Source organism: Haliotis rufescens, unplaced genomic scaffold (genome assembly GCF_023055435.1).
Source record: "Haliotis rufescens isolate VD_foot unplaced genomic scaffold, xgHalRufe1.0.p SCAF_6, whole genome shotgun sequence".
Taxonomy (NCBI): Eukaryota; Metazoa; Mollusca; class Gastropoda; order Lepetellida; family Haliotidae; genus Haliotis; species Haliotis rufescens.
In genome coordinates this window covers 58,945,214-58,961,301 of record NW_025964334.1, presented here as the reverse complement: position 1 = coordinate 58,961,301, position 16,088 = coordinate 58,945,214, and positions in this window count along the sequence as shown.

The following is a 16,088-nucleotide window of genomic DNA, read 5'->3' as shown; positions in this document are numbered from 1 at the left end:
ATCTCAGCCTTCATAAGTATTTCATAGATAATTAATTATGAGATAAGATAACTTCAATAGTTTCTTAGAAAACTTGTCCCCATTGCAGACACTATGCACTAAGTATACTAACTTTGATCAAGTGCCGTAACTCTGTCAAAAGATAATTTACGGTACCAATTGTCGAACTCTGTCTTGACAAGTATCTCTTAAATAAGCAGCCAAAGTTCCATTCAAGTAACTTCAGTAGTTCCTGAGAAAACGTGTCCCCATTTCACACAGTATGCATTAAGTTGAAAAGCACGGAGTAAGGACAATAATTCTGTAAAAAATATATTAACGACACAAGTCTTCGGACTCCTTTGAGATCGTGACCAGTAAAATCTATGTGTAAAATTTCATTTCTCTGACTTAAATAGTTTTTGAGAAAATTTGTCCCCTTTAAGAAGCGGACGGACGTAAGGACGGAGGGACGTAAGGACGGACGCACGGATTGACGAACTCCGGTCCTATATCCTCTGGCCCACTTCGTAGCGGGGGATAATAAAGAAGTCCATAAAATTCCCGTCCTTGTTCGAACTTCCAGTTAGAATATATTTTCGTGTCAACTACAATTGCAAGTCCAAGGGTGGTCTACTCGTCTGAGGCGCCACAATTCGCTTTACAGAGATGCGTCCCTTGCACACACCAGGAACCAATGCTTGTAGGTTCGAAGCCCGGTTCGCCCGAACAATAAATCTCGTTTTGTCGGCACCATACCCGTGCTAAGTGGTAACCGTCTGAGACCTGCATCACTTTGGCCTCTCCTCCTACATTAAGCTTACACGCCGGGATATAACTGGAATACTGTTCAAATTGGCTTTAAAACCAAGCTCACGCAAAAATAGAAATGAGCGCTTTTCAAAACAATGTAAAAAAAATCTTTATTCGCTTCACACATGTATACCTGTACAAATATTACGTGAATGAACGACCTTACATCTTCAGCGAAAATGCAACTTAAATGTCACTGTGATCCGAGATCTGGCTTCAGTAACACTCAAGAACTAGCGGACGCCAGTCATGGATTGGGAAAAGGGGAAACATTTCCAGGTAAATTCTTCCATTGTACAGCTCTCCCAAGTTACGCATTAACAAACTATTATCAATGTCAATACATCATAAAGTGATAGGATGCTTATCAAGAAAGACAACAATCGCTTGAGACGCTGAAAACGAAAATCTCCCCCCAAACTATTTTACCCTTCCAAACTTTTCTGATCAAATATTTCATCGGGTACAAGTAAGTTTCTTTTTACGCCACTTTTAGCAATAATCAAGTAATATCACAGCGGGATACACCAGAAATGGGAATCGTACCTGTGAATCGAAGCCGGGTCTTCGGCGTGACAAGCGAACACTTTAACCCGAAGGAACCTATTTAAAAGGTAATAAACATTACATTACACTACCGATGTTTGTCTTGAATAAGTCACATCTATTTCTGGCTCTTTTTCTCTGTCTCTCTCTTCTCCTTTCCCTTTCTGTTTACCCTGCAGAGATGAACACTACATCTGGAATTAAACCTGAGTACTGAGCGGTGTTCTACATCGTCAAATTCAAAATAAATAGTTGACGCAGTCATCGTTTTCCTACCTTTCAAACACTGTAATATAACTTCATGTTTGATATTATACTTATAGAATATTTCCACCAAACATTATGCTGCATAGCTTTATTGATTAATCAATTTAGATAATCCCATCTACCGAATGTCCATTAAAAGCTTTTTACAGCTTATGCCAGGTAAGTGCAAGCAAAGAAATAAATAGTGTTGTGTTTAATGACGCTGGATGACATAATGGCTCGCCTCACCACGTTCCGTGTGTAACCTCTTGTGGAATTGAAAGGACGATCGGAATACAAGTTTGACGGATGCTCTGTCATGGAGACTATGACTAATAGTGTTTAGATTGAGTTGAGAACAGAACCATATGACGGTCCAGCTTACGAAGAGAACGCACCATATTTATTATCTAGTCTGTCGAAGATGCTGAAGGTTTCCCCAATTACCGTTGGTTCATCCAGCGATACAGATGATGTACAGGAAACATTGACAAGTGTTCAGAGACTCGTAGCTTTGTCCGGGTTATCATGGGACTATCAGCACTCGAAGAAAGCAAAATCGTGTAACGTCTTGTTTGTAGCTTCCCGGGTATATTCAATTTTGGTGTGCATATTTTATGTTCTAATTTTCGTCCAGATGATACGCTCCTATTTGAAAGCTGAATCCTTCACGGACACAATTATCCCCTCAGCAAGTAACATTTTTATTCTGTTGTGTCTAACCTATTTTGGTCTCAGTACCAAGATCCACAGCAAGGTACGCATATTCTGCGAACGTCTGTGTGAAGCACGATTGAACTGCAACAGTTTTGTTACAAACAATACTTTGAGGCAGAGGGTGACGAGGGCATTGGTTTGTTTTGTGGTCCTCGCGGCTTTGGTCTGTTTGGTCTGTTTGGTCGGTGGATTCGTTGGAAGCATGATGGGTGAAACATCCAGTGAATTCTATTGGCCTTTACTCGTCTTAACTTTGATAGTTAATAGCTATAGTTTTCTGCTAAGCCATGCGTCATTACTTCTGTTCTTGTCCATCTCCCTTCTACTTACCTACGAGTATGATGGTTGCACGCTGAGGCTGTTAAGGGCATCTGAAGGGTCCGTCAAAGAAGAGGATATTGAGGACATTCGAGGTTACCATGCATCGTTAACAGACATTGTGGAACATGTGTCTTCCATGATGTCCAGACACGTGGCTGCTGGCTACGTCAGCTCCTTCCTCATTGTGTGTTTCTGCCTGTACAGCGTCATCAACGACGACAAGTCCTTTGTGAACTTGAGCATTACTGGAGGAACTGTGTACATGTCCACTCTGCATCTCATCGCTCTCACCTATATCGGTATCAGACTGAACAAAGCAGTAAGTGTTAGAATGTTGTTTTGGAATATGTACCCCGTTAGACCTAAATGGATGTCTGTAGAAAAAAAAGTGTTACGATGGTTAGTGTGTCTGGACCTTTAGAATTAGCAGGGTTTCAACTATAATTTTTCAGTTATCTATGTGGTAAACAGCTTTTATCATGATTCTGCAATTTCTCAAGTCAAATGCATGTCATAATACTAATTCCTGTGGAATTACAAATGGAGGTGAGTATTGCAGAGGTAGTAGGCGTGACGAGCGAAAGATTTAACTACTGGACCACCAGTGATTTTGTTACAGAACATGAATTATTAATCCGATTTTGTGTCAATTTAAATGTTGTGTTATGATTAAATAAGTTTAAATGAAATAACTAAACTGTTTGTATGCAGGCACACCGACCCCTGAATATTCTGCATGACTTGGCTGGGAGAAATATGCCAGATAGAGTTGTTGGACTGGTAAGAAAACATTATAACAATCCATTTAGGGACAAATCTTTAAATATATTGTTGAGATGCAAACAAAGGAAAAAGGTTTCCCTGAGGTACAATGTACAGATTTTTGCCGCAGTATCCCATTCGGATCACTCAACATTCATGCGCAAGAGAAAGTAACATTTTCTCAAAGAATATAACATTAAACGAGCTTGTCCATTACAGAGCCTGCAAACGGCTGCGTTTGTGCGAGGCAGTGGTGGATTCACGTGAAAACGTAAGATGGAAAATGCACTGTAAATAAAGTGATATGTAGTGTATAATAACCGACCAGCGACACGGTAGCCTTTGTAAACATCCAGCATAGTCATTACTGCCTGTACACCAAAAGGTCAACGACGACCAGTGGTAATAAATTACGTTTTTGTGTTATTTTTATTAAATACATACAATTGACAACATCGAAACTACACAGGGGGCACGGGTGGCCGAGTCGTCTAAGGCCCCGCGATTCGCTGTGCAGAGTTGCGTCCCTTGGGCACGCCAGAAACCTATGATTGTGGGTTCGAATCCCGGTTCGCCCCGATTATGTTTCTAGGTTTATCAGTACCATACCCGTGCTCGTGGGTTTCACCGAAGTGGTAAACGTCTTAGACCTGCATCACTTCGGGCTATCCTCCCACATTAAGCTGACACGCCGTGATATAACTGGAATACTGTTAAAAGCGGCGTTAAACCCAACTCACTCACTCACTAGAAACTACACACTTCGATTGTGAAATTGACCGATACCGTGACACGTACGAGGCACTGCCAAGCTGGTTTTATGTATAACACTGAGGCACTGGAATAGCCTGCACATACATGTGAAGTTCTTTCTTTCGTTCGTTCGTTTGTTGTTTAGCGCCGCACTCAGCAGTATTCCAGCTAAATGACGGTGGTCTGTAAATAATCGTGTCTGGACCAGACAATCCAGTGATTGACATCATTAGCATCGATCCACGCAATTGGGATACGATGACATGCATCAACCAAGTCAGCAAGCCTGACCACACGATCCCGTTAGTCGCCTCTTACGACAAGCATAGTCGCCTTTCAGGGCAAGCATGGGTTGCTGAAGACCTATTCTACCCCGGATCTTCAGGGGTCCTGCACATAGTTAAATAGATTTAATGGGGTAGTCTAGTGGTTAAAAGGTGTTCGACTCCCCACATAGGTACAATGTGTGAAGCCCATTTCTGGTGTCCCCCGTCGTGATAATGCTGGAATATTGCTAAAAGCGGCGTAAAACTGTACTCACACAAATTTAATAAACTGGCTATAAATAACTTTGTTTTATAATTTACATCAACTTGACGTGTCTTTCGTGGGATTGATGAATATAACAACGCGAGACGCTCGTGTGTTGGGGACACATCTAATGTTGGAGATGACCATCCTGTGTGGTGTGTGGACGTGTAACACCATGAACTATGATATCAATGTTATGAGAACCTGACTCACGTTCCTGGAAAAACATATTTGGATGTTGTTATTAAACAATATATAAGTGATGAAATGTTTATGTTGTGTTGTCACAATCATGTTTTTCTTACTAACTGTACACACAGGTAACACTTTTCGCCTACAAGTTGTCTCAACGTCAGATCGGAATCAGTGCTTTAGGCCTAATGACCATCACGAAGGACACGATCCTAACGGTACGTTGAACATATTTGTCCACAATTTGCCATATTTCACAATGAAATACAATTCTATTCTCCACTGAAACCTTTTTCAGGATATCCATAAGTAGCTTCACCTCAGCACAATGACCGCCTGTGTGGTCCAATAGATAGAGATAATCAAAAGTTGCTGCCAGCAGCCACATTGGAAAATACTGAAAAGGACATTCATCACTCGTCTTCTTCGCTCGTCAACAGACCGCCTCCGTGGTCTAGTGGAAGAGCGTTCGCCCGGAGAGCGGAAGGTCCGAGGTTAGTTGCCCGGCCGCGTCATACCAAAAGACGTTAAAAGATGGTACTTGTTGTTACCCTGTCTGGCGCTCGGCATTAAGGGTAGAAACAAAGGACTGGTCAGCTCAGAGTCCGTATACTGTGTCTGAGTGGAGTATTCATGTTAAACTGCGGCATGGTATCTCAGTTGGCAAGCACTATAAAATTGACATTAGCATGGACTAATACAATCAGACACACACACACACACACACACACACACACACACACACACACACACACACACACACACACACACACACACACACACACACACACAGACCCGATTATTTTACAGACCCCCGTCATGTAACTTGAGTGAGCAAATTATAAATCAATTAATATTGCTTTTTTGTTGACACAGATCATCGGTACCCTCCTCACCTACGTTTTCATCGTGATCCAGTTTAAACCAGATTCAACTGGCGGATGTCGACAGGATGCAAACACTACGGCAATATAACTGCATTAACTCGTATTTTGCGCTAGTGGCTTTTTCCCTTTCCTTTGTAATGTTTTGACGTCGTCACTTTGGAAATATAAAACACCAGAGAAAACTCACACTCCATTATCTGTCCAAACAGTATCCATTGGATGTAGAAGCCAAACTAGTGGAAATTATCTGAGAACGAATCTCTGAAACGTATTAGCCGTGCTTTGTAACGTCAGTCATTTATTAATTTATAATCACTGAAATGAACCAAGGGATTTTATACTTGTTTACTGAAAGCATATTCCTGCCTTGTTTTTATAATGTGTGCTAGTTTTGAAATTAGATTAGCTATCAAAGTAAATACAACCTCCTGTAATCAGATACCTTACACAAAAATCACAGAAATAAGCTTAAACAGTTCAATCTGTTATTTCATAAAATGGTATGACATGAATGGTATGACAAATAGCAGTCAGATGGACACTCAGGAATGTTTGTTTGCACATGAAAGACTTGAATGACATCTAGAATTGCATTGCATCTTGGCCTTAAAACATTTGCAGCGATTGGTCTGACACCGTTTAGTTCCAACACAATTACACCTTACAAAGCCTTGACCACCACAGACTGAGTCAAGTTGAACCGCTTGACGCAAAGAGAGTGTTCGATCGGTATTGAAATCGTCAGCATTATACAGTTTGGTGACACATACATCAAACTGGTTACGGAAATATTTCCCATGTAGCACACCACCCTTGACTGCACTTGTGACTACACGCAATAACTACACCAATTATGTTACGTGGATCACCTCTTCCTCTGTCGACATGGGGGTTGGGAACAGGTACATTGTCTCAAACACTTACAGGCCGAAAAACACGTTTGCTGCGTTTCACCATGCCCTGGGCTTGTTCTTCTTGTTCTTCTCTGGCACTTTTTCTGTTCTGCATGATGCTGTTAAGTTGTGCTGCTACTTGATCTTCCTGGGAGGCGGGCGATGTTTGAGTAGATACTTCTGACGCGTCACTGGATGATGGAGTGGGCCCTTCTAATGACTCAATCACTGGTGTCATTGTCTCCAAGCCAAGCAACTAGAATGTCTTTAATGTCACAGTTCGCCCTCTCTACAGAACCTTGGTTTTGGGGATGTCGAGGCTTTCCGTGCACGATCACCAATGAGGGCCACATAAGTTTCAATTCAGTTACAACCTGTGCTGTAAATTCAGATCCATTGTCACTTGTGAGCACACAAGGAGCGCCAAGTAGGAGAAATATGTCCAAAAGTTGATAGGCGACTTCAGAAGCACGTTTAGACGTTAGGGGACGCAACACAACAAACTTGGTAAGATGATCTTGGTAAACCATGATCCACTTATACTGGCCTTGACTCATTGACTGCATGTCGATGTTGTATTAGCCCATCGTGCCATACCATGTCGAAAGCTTTAGAGAAGTCTAAGAAGATGCCTGTGGTATATTGTTTATTTAGTTGTCCTGTCTTAATATCTTGTTCTAGTCGGGCGAGGTTATCTAGGGTTGAGCGGCCAGGAGTGAAACCGCTTTGATCTGGCTTTATGATGTTATTTTGGGTTAAGTAATGTTGTAATCTATATTTAGCCATTGATTCCATTACTTTACATAAGTTTGAAGTTAGGGATATTGGTCTATATGAGTTAGCTTGATTAGCTGGTTTATTAGGTTTAGGGATTGGTATGACTAGGGCCTGTTTCCAGGGAGTAGGAACCTGTCCGTTTAGGTAGATGAGATTGTATAGTTTGAGTAGTGCCTGGAGTAGTTTAAGGGGGAGTTTTTTAATTATTTGGTAAGAAGTTAGGTCTAATCCTGGGGCTGTGCGCTTTTTCCTGTTTTGGATTACGTAGAGGACCGGAGCTCCTCCATTTTGAAGGGTTGATTTATTTCTAGATTGTTATTGTTTGGTTCTTTTGTGGGTTTGTTTTCTGTTTTAAGTTTATCTTGGAATTTTTTACTGAAGTTGGTGTTACTGCTAACGGCCGAAAAGGGTTGGCGAGATTATTTGCTTTTTGGGCGGGGTTGGTTGAGTTGTCAATGTTAGGGGTTTTTTTTATGTCGTTTTAAGCCTCTGATGGCGTGGATTTTGCGCCAGACCATTCTGGCATCTGTACGGTTATTTATACCTTCGCAGAATTTTTTCCAGTCTCTACTTTTGGCTATTTGGACTAGTTTTGAACCTGGTGGTTTAGTTCGTGGGCTATGTTTAAAAATTTGTAGTCGCGTTTTGCTTTATTGAAGGCTGATTTACGTTTTCTTCTAGTCTGTTCTATTTCCTCATTCCACCATGGTACCGTCGGTTTGCCTGTCTTAGATGTTTTGAAGGGGATGGAGGAGGAATCTGTTGTTGTTGTTGCATTAGGTGTTTAAGAGGTCGCCTTCTGCCTAGGCAATTTCGGCTGACCTGTCCCTCTTTGGGACTCCTGTGTGTGAGAAGGGTTCACATATCTATTGTGAGTTCGGTGTTCACATAATTTCTGTTTTTGCATTGATATGATTTCTATTTTCTTATATTGATATGATTTCATTTTTATCCTTGGCTGCTCTGTTTATATACGTTCGAGCAGCTGTCCATCTCTCAGAAATAGAGTTAGTTTGGCCTTCGCTATTGAATCTCTTGGCTTTAGGAGATCTATGACAGATAGCGGATCTAACTGCAATTCTTGTTTTAACCTAGCCCGGGCTGGGGCATGGTCTTGACATTCTAGTAACAGGTGGTCAATGGTTTCAGCCTGATTGCAAGATGAACAAACCTTGTCATAGTGCTTTTTGTGACCAAGTCTGAGGCGTGAGATAGCAGTTTCAATTTTCCTTTCATTTGAGTTTGGCTTTTGTTGAACCTTGGGTTGAATTTTGTATAGCCATCTGCCGATCTTACTTGCGTCCCATTGGGCTTGCCATCTTTTTGCTATGGAGGATTTTTATCTCTATCTCTAGTTTACTAAAGGGAATAGGCTGTATATCCGCTTTGTCTAGAGCTAGCTTCGCCAGTGAGTCTGCTTTTTCATTTCCATGAATATCTATGTGAGAGGGGATCCAACACAGCTCCACCTGTTGCCCTTGGTCCGATAGTTTTGTATATTCGTATAGAATATTGTTGACTGTGTTTGGCTTGGAGTTTCTCCCACTGATGGCCTGAAGTGCACTAAGCGAGTCTGATAGGACGACTGCCTTTGCTTCCGGGAGTTCCGGTATGAGTTTGATTGCATGATGAATTGCCTCCGATTCAGCCGTGAATACTGACTGACCATCAGGCAAGCGAACTGAATGTGCTTGGGGTTTGGAGCTGTGGATATGGATCCCGTAACCAGCACTGTTGTTGATAGGATTTTTGGATCCATCAATGTATATATGGGCCCAGCTGTCCCAGGTAGTTTGAATTTTAGTGATAGCTACTGATCGTAGTAGGGTATCTGGTCAAGGTGAACCATTTATATGTGTTTGCCTGATTGGCTTAGGACAGGATTATGAAGCCTTCTCACAAGTTATGATAGTACTTGCTTCTGCTTTTTAAGAGAAGCATGTTCTGTTTTGATTTCTTTGGACAACTAGCGAAGCCTTCTCAAATGTTGTTACAACACATGACTCTGTTTGTTTACAGGAGATTGGCTTAGGACAGGATTATGAAGCCTTCTCACAAGTAATTATAAAACGGCAGGGATAGTACTCAGTAAACAAGTATAAAATCCCTTGGTTCATTTCAGTGATTATGTCCAATTACTGAAGATTTCAGTAATTAGACATAACCACCGAGTGAATCAGTTATTAGACATAATCACTGAAATTTCCAGTTATTAGACTTAATCACTGATTATACTTGTTTCCTGTAACATATATATCTAAAGATAAATACCTGCAAAGACGCCTTCAAGCTCAAAGCAAGTACATGTTGATAGCTTAAATCTTGAAGATTGAGCAAAATCAATGCTCGGTGAATAATTAAAGATGGCCTCGATCTCTGCATTGTCAATGTTCTGATTTTACGTGCAGAAATTATGGAGAACGCCAGGAGCTGATCGTTGTTCGAGTCAAATGAAGTAAAGCAACACCTTGGGGTAGATAATGTCATACATATGTGGATACTTTTAACATACCAAATTGTAAATGCCACTTAAAGAAGTTACTGTTAACATTCTAGACCCACCTATACACTCGATCCCTGGCGACAAAATTAGATAATATGGATATCACCTATAGTTCGTTGCCAAGTATAATTAATATAATTATCTCGAACTTTAAAGATATAAAATACAAATTTAGATAAATTATAAAGAGTTCCAGGGTGATCATCTTGTAATAAATTGTCAAATTTTAGCATATTCAGAGACTTAAATACATGATCATAATCAAGTAGATATCGTTGATACTTAGGACAGACCATCATACACACGACTTTCCGTCACTGTAGGTATTTCGAATAAGATTTAAAACGTAGACCTTATTCCTAACGTATATAAGTTGTACCATAATTCCCGTCTAGTAATATAAACAAAGGCCTTACGAATATCTACAAACACATTATAATGTAATACCTTTACTTCGAGTTATGTTAATCAAACCATGAAGCAGAAATATACAGTCCATTGTTCTATAGTTTTCTCTAAATTCAGACTGTACTTAACCAATGAGGAATAATTATCACACTATTCTTTAATTCTTTTATTAAAAAAACTAGCAAATAATTTCCTAAGACACGACAGAAGGGTGATACCTCTCCAATTGCCCGCGACAGATCTACTACCTTTCTTATGAATTCGAATAATTACTCACTCTGTCCATTTTCTTAAGCCCCTTTTACACAAGGCTGCGACCTTTGTGCAACCTTTGAGCGATCAAAAACTGGCCAGGGAGCTCAATGGTCGCCTGAACCCAGAAAATAATGTATCTGTGTAACTGCTCCAGCAGTTGTTCAGCAGTAACTGCTCGAGTTGTTCAACGTCTGCAACCACAGTGAAACACTGCAGGTACAAACCCCCTATTTATAGGCAGGCTGAGGAGGCTTTACAGGTAGCTCAAAGGAGGCAGAAAAGAGTATTGCCATGGTGTCTCAAGGGTTGCCATGGTCGCCGAATAGAGGCACAGCGGTCGCCACAGTCATTGTTCAATGCACGCTGTTGGTCGCCAAAAGGAGGCACAAGGGAGGCAGAAGCATCGCCCAGATTGACGGGGAAAATTTGCAACAGAACGCATCTTTTACCTGGCGACCATTCGACGACCACTGTGCCTTCGTTCAACAACGGCAATGATTGTGCCTACCTTCTGCCTCCTTTGAGCAACCAGCCGCCTCGGCGACCTTTGTGCGACTGTTTTGAACATGTTCAAAAAATTCACGGCGACTATGGCGTCCATGGCGATGTCTGAACCTTCCGTGTACCACCTTGGAATGACCTAAGCAACCATTCTGCCTCCTTTGAGCCTCCAACGACGACCTGGCAAATTGTATGGTCGCACACGGGAGGCACAAAGGTCGCCATCCTGTGTAAAGGCCCCATTAGGTTAATTCCTGACCAATTTTAAACAATTTAAACTGATGCCAAAACATTCTCACTGTGATGACAAAATCAATTTAAATTCCATCATAGCAATCAGATTTATTAGACTTCCTATTTCTTATTGCCGTATGGACTTCACTCAACATGACACTTCCATCAAGTTCATTTACCCATCTTTCAATATTTACATAATAAAACCTATCTAGATCGTCTTTATCCCTACTCCCTAATTCTGGAACATTAGCGGCATTAGACATTTTCTCGAATAGTCAGCAAAATTACATACAACAGGAGTGTTACAATTATAAGAACTAGGCTTTCTCTTCATCCCAAACTATTTAGGATTATCCCTACTTAGTTCTCCTTGGAACTATTCTTACACATATATCTACACATCTTCTTATATGAAGTCCGACAATCCATCATATGACAGCGATCGATATTTCTAACAGAATCCCGATAACGTAACTCGGCAAACTTGAACTCTGACCTCAGCCTATCACATTCTTCGTCAAACTATGCCTTTCTATGACTTGCACGTGGACCTCTGTCACGACCACGGGATAATTCCCAGCATTCTCTAAAATCGCCGTCAATCAGTTGACACAGTTGTCAATTTCAGCTATGTTTACATTTTCTCTGTCTAGGATACTATATATTTCCTCAACTTTTATCTGCTGTGGCATCAGAGTCTAACAGTTCTACGAAACTGTTAATTTATTCAGTTTCCATTTGAAAGCCTTTTTTTTAAGTCACGAATTCATTTGATTCATGTGAATTTGTGTACAAAGACACATTAGCATAATTTTGATCTGAAAACTCTGGGCATTCCCCAATCTCCAACTCAGATATGTTAGGGAACATTTCAATAGTAGAAAGAACATAGTCAATAACACTCTGACCTCGTTTGTTGCAGAAGGTGCATTTACCAATCCCTTTGTCTTTTCCAACCAGGGCCTTTCACTATTCTACATTGACACATTTTGCAGTAGTCTAACAATTTTGACCATTTTCATTAACAATAGTGTCTTTGGAACATCGCTTGAATAGACAATTACATAAGTTAAGAAATGTTTTGTCAGCTTCTAAATCATCCACTATACAGCCTTGTGGCAATGGTAAAAGTTCATAATGAGTTAGAGTCTCATACTCAATACAATCAGGTCTGTAACACGTTCTTGAGTTCATATCTCCAACAACAATAATGTCTCTGTTCTGCCTATATTCAGCAGTATGTTCAGCAAGATACTCTCAGATGTCCAGTCCTTGGTTCACGCCTCTTCTTGACGAATTCTGAGGTATCACAACAAAGTCCTTGGGAACACATCCACCATCAGATGAAATGTGAACTAAAAACCCACCAGAATCTCGTTTAGCACCCCTCTTCCTTTTTCTAGTTTTAGAATAGGATTCAAACCCATCGATATCTATTAAGGTAGACTCGTTGCTCCACGCCGCAGCTGTCATCTCTAATAAATCCATCAGCACTGTCGATTAGTATCCCGTCATGTACAGTTGGCTTCTTTCTGTTGTTACAACATGTATATCAATCAACTATTATAGACTGCATTTGTTCTTAGTCCTTTCATGTACTAATTTTGTTATAATCCTTATTAAATGTATATAAATCATATCTTGTCCTTGTTACATATTTTCGTATCAACTATTATTACAAGTCCAAGGTTAGCCTACTCGTCTGAGGCGACGCGATTCGCTTTACAGAGTTGGGGCGGTGGATAAGCGTTTGCTCGTCACGCTGAAGACCCGGGTTCGATTCCCCACATTCCCCACATGGGACAGAATGCGTCGCTTGGTGAAGATGATGCGGAAGTCTTTTGTGGTGGCTTGGGTCAGGAGATCGTTCCTGTGGTGAAGTCCTGCACGGATGATCCGATGAGGGTGATGCATCCTGATTTTATCCCCAGACCGTTGTCCAACAATCAGGCCTTTCATGTTGTCAAAGTTGAGGTGTTGTAGGACTCTGTAATTCAAGGTGAAACCGCGCACTTTTCAGTTCCAACGGGTCTTTTGTGCATGAAATCATAGGCATAGATTTTGGGACCCCCTGACACAAACGTCTTGATGGTGTTTCCGTCCAGCTCATCTGTTAAATCACCAAACGTACCCCCCAGGGGTGGATTCCATTCCTCTGGATGATGGACGTAAATGACACTGTCCGTGTCGAAGTACAAGAACCTGCGATCCAGTGGTTTGAGGATGCTGTACAGCTTGAGACGCGCTTGTGTGGTGACCCAAGCAGCCACGGCAACATTGGAATTAGGATGTGGCGTGTGGAATTCTTTCTTGGGGGTATAGTTCATGATCACCAACACCTTACACACCAAGGCTCTCTCTTCGTCCGTGTGCTCACAGGACGTCACTGACTGGGTTTTGGCACAAGTGCGGCACAAAGGAAAGAGCAGTTTTCCACCCAATCTGAATTGCAGAAGAGGATGGTAGAGATGTGTCGGGGGTAGAACACAGCATTGGATAAGACCGTGCAGATCAAACAAGGTCTCCACAGGAGGATGGTCGCGGAGGGTTGGGTGTCCTGTGGGAAAGGTACCGTACTTGCACATGTAGGGTTAAAGCGAACAGACATCGACATACCGGATGGTTTCACCTCCTTGGGCCTCGCAGTACAATTGAGTGGCATTGGTTCGTCCACCATAGAAGGCCTCACAAGGGTCTAGCGGGTCAGGTAAGTCGTCACAGTGGGGTCCATGCAAGAAAGCACCCAAAGCTGGATCTGCCCGTTGCTGGGCTTTAGAGTCACATTCCCACAGGGTAATGATACATTTCACATCAGGGTGTAGGTTCAAGAGGGACAGGCGATACTGAGTCTGGCCATAGCGTCCGACCATAGACGTGCCCAGGACGGGATGAGGTGCTCCACGTGCGGTCTTGTAACAGGTGGGGCACCCATGCCAGAAACAGCCCATGAATCCAAAGACGGTGCCTGTCGGTGGATCGTATCCATCCACACTGTAATGATGGCTACCCTCTGCACACATGAAAGTCCTTTCACCCCCATTTCTGGCATGCTGAATGTGCAGATCTGGAGTGGTCTTCTTCGTAACCAGTGCAAACAGGCCAGGGAGTAGCCTCTCTCGGGTCGGTAGCCTTGAGGTGGGAGGATGGTCCACCTCCTCCGCCTCCTCCACAAGCAGGGCGGACGTGTCTGCCTCCATGGGAGGATGTGCTGCTGCCCCCTTGCAAGCTTCATCCTCCTCCTCAGGGTTCTTCATCTTGGTTTTTTCGGCCAGGGTCAGCAACCATGCACGCACATCGTCTAACGTGGTGAGACCTTGAAACACTTTCACTCTGCTGGGACCTTGACCTTCTTGGCTCCATGGACATTTTTCGCACAACTCGCTTGTCGCTTGACCCATGCACCATCCACATCCTAAATGGCACTACGCACAAATTCGGGATGTGCACACCCGTGTCTTCCATACATTCAAAATCATAGAAGAGGAATTTGGTGTTGTCTCGCTGGGTTTGTTTGCTCCATCCATGCTTCACGGAGGGGTGTAATGTAGCATCGATGCTCTGGGGTCACTGGTTCTTGACACACTTGACATGGAGGACGGTCTTCTCAGCACACGTGTTGGGCCATGGGTGTCACCAAGACATGGACACGCTGAAAACAGGTCGCTTGACAGGCACTGGGTCCTTACTCTGGGGGTGACTGAACATGGCGAGTGTAACAGCGCTGATTTCGGAACCATCCTTTGCATGACAAGCAAGTGAGTGAGTGAGTATGGTTTTACGCCGCTTTTAGCAATATTCCAGCAATATCACGGCGGGGGACACCAGAAATGGGCTTCACACATTGTACCCATGTAGGGAATCGAACCCGGGTCTTCGGCGTGACGAGCGAACGCTTTAACCACTAGGCTACCCGACCGCCCGCATGACAAGCAAGACAGACCATGATCTTCCTTGGGTCCACAAGGTGTGGGATGGTGGCATGCATGGCAACGGTATTGTTTGGTGCAGGGGTGGCTTTCGGGATGGTCAGAACCGCGGTCGCAGTGCCCAGCCTTTACTGTAATGTTAAGAAACGTCAATATTTCTTAAGAGTATTGGTTTATGCATAATGGTGCATAGTTATAGTTAAACGGGAAACAGTTTATGCATATGATTGTGTAGTATGAAACAACAAATTGTTCATACAGACAAATAAAACATGGCAAATAATGCTGTGAATGAACCTAGTATCACTAGCATCTATGTTTTTGTTTTGTTTTTAGACCCCCGTGGTAACCTCTTAAGAATTCATGAGAGGGATCTTCCATACCCACATCACCCAATTTGATAAAACAAAAAACGCAAGTGTCGGGACAAGTGAGGTTCAGTTGTATTTTGATATTTGTTTTTAAGTTGACCTCTGAAAGCACGCACGTCGATGTTATCAAAATTCAATTATCTGTAATTCGAACAGGTTATTTTCGTTATGGTAGTACTACAACCCAAAACAGACCAATTCGAATGTAACGTTGATTGAAGATACATGCATGCGAATCGTGCATGTTTGCTCGTGAACAAAATGCGTTAGTTCATATATCTATGAGTATATATGATTATGATGTATTGTCTCATATATATTATCATTCAAATATATCGGAAGGAATTTTTAATATCAAGATGCGCAGGACCTACGACAGCTGCAATATTTTGAAAGGAAATACTGTCATAATTTGTTCACCAAATCTACATCCTCCAATTTGTTTGACCTAATCTGAAATGTTAGAAAAT